Source organism: Linepithema humile, chromosome 5, assembly GCF_040581485.1.
Source record: "Linepithema humile isolate Giens D197 chromosome 5, Lhum_UNIL_v1.0, whole genome shotgun sequence".
NCBI classification, from domain to species: Eukaryota; Metazoa; Arthropoda; class Insecta; order Hymenoptera; family Formicidae; genus Linepithema; species Linepithema humile.
Window position 1 is genome coordinate 2,948,905 of NC_090132.1, and position 6,171 is coordinate 2,955,075.

A 6,171-nucleotide genomic window follows, 5' to 3' on the forward strand; every position below is an offset into this window, starting at 1 on the left:
GAGTAATTAGCAATTACAGAGGCACGCCCCCTGCGGCCGGTGCCGTCCCTGTATTTCGCTCAAATTAGTCATTACTCGGAATTAAACCTAATCTAGTCCCAGCGTGATCGTGTTCATTAATACGGTCGATACGCATACAATCATTAGATTTTATTTAAATGAAAAGAGTAATAATGTATTTCTTTCACAATGCGCATTTAAGACACCAGATTCTATTTATAAAGAAGAAATACCGCTGTTTATAGACGCGAGTTTCGAGAAATGTCAAATAATTCTTTTACTGTACGAAATATGTTACTTTACCTCCGACTTTTTCATTATTAAGTGTTTTTAAATATCCGTCCGTGTACCAATCGCGTCTCGATGACGCAGTATGTAGGCCCTGTGCGCTCTATCGTGCAAGTGCAGCCAGCTAAACAAACGTTTTGCAATCGCAAGACGCAATATCTGCGTGTGAGTGCGCGACGTAAGTTCTGTGTCCGAATTACATATCGTTCATCTGCACGATGCACTCCTACCAACATTCGAAAAACGAAAAGAAGTATACAAATATCTTACCGAACAATATGAATAAAATTTGAAATTATTGATGGATTTCCAAATATTAGAAAAATTTTTAAGAAACATTTGTATTCACGAGAGAGAGTTAAGAAACATACTATATTTACGTAATTATATTATAGAATTAAAAAAAATTATATTAATGTAACATGTGTCGTATTTTATACTTAATTTTATTGTTGAAAAAACTTTTTATATAATTATTAATTATTATTAAATATCAAAAATTATTTTTACGTTAAATTAAAGTAATTAATTTTATAATAGATTTTATTAAATTTAATTACTGCTCACATGAAAGACTGAAGCGAGTGGTGAATAATTACGTAAAACTGCTTAATTACATTATGTGCATAATACGCGATAAGAGTTACTTTTTAAAGGAAACATTTTTCTTCGGATAATTGCTTCGACCGTCGATCGTAATCTGTTCTTTTTCGCGCAATACAGAGAATTACGCACTTCCTTATCGGTGCAGGTTCCTACGTAACATCTAAATCAAACGCTTTTACCGCTTATCTGAAGGAATTAATGATGAATTTTTGTAAATTTTTTTAAACTGCGTTTTTATGCGCAACGACTCGTGTTGCTCGGCGAGATATTTAAAGGAGATTTTCGTTATTTCCGGCAGCATAAATAGTATTTATGTAGCGTCGCAAAGCGTCAAGTGTTTTTCCAGTGGGACTTGTGTAAAATCGGTGACTAAATTCTCGCTGGATCGTAACCAACCAAAGCTAATTAATATGAACGATTTTAATGATGGTAGAGCCGGCTCGGTGTCGCGCGCACCGGCGGCATGCTGATTAATTCATTTCGCAATTTTGTGTGAAATCACGCGGAGCGGCATTGCTCAATAATACGCGGAGAATCAGCCACCTGCGTTTGAAATATTTCCAGTTTGTGAAAACGCGTCAAGGCTGAGATACGCGATGGCCGTATGAATTATTACCATGTATTCGTACACACGAAATCGATTGTAAACGCAGACTCCGCGCCATGTTGCGAGCTTAAGCTCTCCCGCGATAAATAAATAAATCAGAATTTTTACAAGCTTCTGACTTCATTAAATGAATCCGGATAAATGTGGCAATTCGCGCACTCAATCGTGCTGATTACTTATGGCTCTCCTAAGTTATAGCATTCGATCGCGCTAACGAGTGCGTGACCAGCGGGGGCAATTATGCATATCGCCGAGCACTCGTTTTATCGATCGGTTGTTATTGGCGAGCGAGATTGTCGAGCCTCTTTGCACGATGTTATAATTAAGCACGGCGATTTTGCCCGGCATCGGGCAATCGAGGAAAGAATACGGGGCTGAGAGAACTGCGGACCCGCCCGTGACATTTAGCGTGGCTTAACTTCTCTTTGTCCTTGCATCTGAACCGCGCTCCCGAAGAGGAGCGGCCGTTGTAAATTCTACTCGTTTCTCATGCCTGATTTTTCGCCTTTGAAACTATATTTGGACATTTCGCGCCAACTGCGACAATACGGCAATTATCGTAATCGATGATTGTTCAAGAGGATAATTAGGAGAAAATCTTCCTTCACTCGATTTCGCGGACGTGTACCTCGGAAAAAGTAGATATCGATGATTCCTTTTGCAAATAATACACAATCGATGAGATTATTGCCTGGGAAGAGAGACTTCGACACCGGCGTCGACGGATTTACGCAATTCTGCATCCGCATCGGGAACCGCCCCTGCGAGATTTCGATTGCGAATCGATCGAAGGTAGAACGGCGTAGAACAACGCGACGTTGCATAACGATTACGCTAATATGTCGCGTTGTTCAATCCTACCCGGCTGAACATTGATCGAGGAAACGTTCAATTCATGCGTCGTGCGTTACGAGATATGCGATTTGGACACAGGAAATAGAAAGTGGCCGAGTTGCAGAAATTTTCCATGCTCATCAAACGCGCTAACATAGGAGAACAGTGTCAGAGAGTAACGGAGAATGGTAACAACGCGAAAGTGGGAAATCATGCCACAGACGTCTCCTGCGGCGCAATGACACTTGTTTTCGACGAGTCATCAAATTTCGTCATCGGCAATAAAACGCATAGTTCGAACGAGTATTGCCTCAACGATAAAACGCAGAAGATTCCATTCCGTAGATTCGGCCGATTCGGCTGGCGTTTGCGCTGTTTAAGAGCGTCAAAGATAGAAGTAACTTTATTTTCAGCATCTACGCCTTATATTGCGCTTTTGTTAATTTGTCAGTTTACAGCGAGCGTGATAAAAATAAGAATCGGGAGTAAATTAAGAAATTGGGAAAAGATAATTTTGCACAGTATAGATTTGTACAAAGAAAGTTCTTAAAATAAAAGTGTGATTCGATGTACTCGTTTCAAGACGAACGATGAGATTAATATATCGAATAAATATACTAGAGAATCTGTCGTAGTAACTATTATAAAATACAGTATTTTTATGCAGCATTGTCATAAATCTTTAAGCGAGAACAAAATTCATTTCTCGTGAAAGTGTTTTCGAAAGCTGCATTTTCGACAGTAAATAACGTAATCTCATACTTTTGTAATTCGAATATATTAAGTGCAACTTTCTTCTTGTCCAACCATCTTTGTCTTAGTAAAACATGAAGCGGGAATTTTTTCGTAATAAGCTGTTAAAAAGAAGAAATACAAGTTTAGTAAATCACAACGGCTCATAAACATATTTAACAGGATTAAGGAGGATATAAAATTATAAATTTGTCATTTATTTTAATTTCTTTTACTCTAAATTTCTTATTGGAATTCATAATTTAAACAATGTTATTATTTTTATAACAACTCGTCTTATTTTATAGAAAATTTTACATAAGAAAGAAGTCAAGATATAAGTATGTGAAAAAGAAGTTTGAATTTGATTTTAATTAAAGGAAAGTAATAGTTCAAATTAAATTGATCAAACGATTGGCACGCTTTCTGCATCATATCAGCCGCTCGTTGCATAAATCGGCGACCTAATCGCACGAGGCAGTGACATTGGTGCCGCTCTACGTCTCGCGCATTGCATAAGGCCGAGCATTGTTTCTCTGGAACAACACTAATCATAATTACCCTCATTACCAGCCGAGTAATGCCAGATATTATTCCGGGATATCGTTGACCCCGAGATTTATTTCGCAGACTGGATTGTAATAGTCTTTCGATCACCATAACGATCTCGGCGCGGCTCGTTTCTCAAAAGCGCACCTTTCAAAAGGCAGAAAACCTTCATTATTTCTCCGTACTTTTCGCTGTCATACCGTTAACTGGACGTAATAGGACGTTTTCTCAAGTGGAACTGACCGGACAAAAATAAACGCGACGTTTGCAACCTCAGAATCTTTTCGTGCTGATCTGATCTACACATTGTGTGATACGCGATATTGTGCTTAATATTTATATAAATGTAAACGAAATATTTATCGTATTTGTATTGAGAATTAAATAAAACAGAATGTGTGCTAACATGTGAAATAATTTTACGTATAATTTGAATAAATGAGCTTTCGAGATCTCAATCAGATGTCATTTATGTCTTTCTTAAAATTCCATTTATTTTTCAAATAAATTATATTTTTCATTGACTTTTATTACTGTATTCTACAGTCTACGAGAATAGAGCAATAAATGGCAAAAAGTGATGGCCAAATATACGGCAGAAAGTCGAAAGACAAGGTTGTAATTTAGATGACACGTCAAATTAATTTTGATCAAATTAATTAGCTGATGTTTATGCTAACGCTCGACTGTTAGATGAGAGCTAGTATGCTTTTAATGTATGCTTATCATTTAATCTCATTGAACTTCATCACTTTCACGAATAATAATTTCGAAACGACGATATCGCGTCGCACGCGCGCGCGCGCGCCTTTTGGATACGCATGATCGATCTCTTTCGATACGGGTCCATCTCGTGTCATCTATCTTGCGAACTTATTGCATGTATAATTCTGGTATTCTCGACGATACGTAACGTAATTGATTCCTCAGGCATCTATTCCGATTCGCTGCGAGTTTCTCAACTCGTGTTTGCGAATACGAAACATCCATTTTTTGCGATCTATAAAACATGCACCTGTATCAATGCCGGCCGTGGGAGGGGTGTTGATCTACTTTCAGGATCACTTTCACGCACAATTTCGAAACGGATGATTTCGTCGGGTACGAAGGGTCGAGTCGTGAGTTCTCCTTCGTTCCACGGGGCTTTAATTAAAACCGATTACATCCGATTCCGGCCGGCGAAATTGCGCGCCTCTTTTCCCTCTCTCGCTCTCCTCCTCTCCTCGCCGCATTTTGGCCTGATCGTGGCCGGTGTGCCCGGTGGTCGCGGCCGCGGCCGGCTAAAACCCATGTAAAATTGTGCGCGCGCGAACGACCGACGGTGAAAGTGGACGAGAGTGGCGTCCAGCCAGTCGGCTCTCATTGTGCGCCTCGCAGACGTTTCGCGGAAAGGCACGACTTCCCGGTCTTCCGATTATGCAACCGGTCGGACCAGTTTTGGGGCAGATCGCCAAGCCGTTCGTTCCATGGGCGTCGACCATCCGTCAGTGTATCCGTCTGCGGACCGGTTTCCGTCTCGAACGATTTATGATCGGGTCCCCAGAAGCTACTCCCGTCAATGTTGTTCATATTGCCCAATCCTGGTATTATCAGCAGGAGAGAAATCTCTTACAGTAATGTTATCCTTCACCTGTTACTAATATTGCGAACTTCATCGCTCATTCTGTTACGAAAGTAAAGAATGTTGTACAAAAAAAAAAAAAAAAAAGAACAAAAAAGAAAATATAGTTACCCAACAATGTGTAATGTTCTGCTTAATGATTGAAATTTAAAAAATTATTAATAATTTAGTATCTAAAAATACGAATTGTGACAGTTGGCACGAATTACTATTCTCCGTTTATAGTTAATATTAATTTAATATTTATTAAAATTTTTTTTTTGTACAATATCAGACTGTGAGTTGTCGGTTGACGAAACGGCGCAGTATGAATAAAATTATGCGCATAATTATATATATTTTCGTAAATCTGGCGCCTATGCGTATTAAGTGGTGTTACGTATTCCTGACAATCAACTCGATTTCTTATTTTCAGATTAATACTGACGGATATGCGAATCGAGTTGAATACGAATCACTTCTTTAAATGTAAACGAAGTAACATTTGGTGTACTTTGTGAAGTAATATCTCACCGAGATTAAGTAAGAATTTCAAGACGGTTTCAGGACAGAAACTTGAGATAACATCACGACGATTGCGAAACGGTTTGCGATTTTATAACAAGATAAATCAATTTGGGTAGTTAAATTCTACGATTTCTATTATCGTCTTTTTGTGATTATCGTCGATTTCTGTATTTAAGACGGGAGCGAATTAAAATTGCGGATCGATATGCGTCGTTGTGGCTAATGGAATCGCAATATCTCCCTCTCGACAGGAAACGGAATAGCTCTCGGCGCAAGTTATTTCTCGATTATGCAAGGAAGGAATTATCGCACGCTGTATCGTTAATTTGAAAAGTTAATCGGCTACCGTGAAAATCTAGCGGAAATCTGTTCTTATCAAAATCTCTTATTACGAAGATTGGCAGCTGTTACAGTTTAATAGACGAGA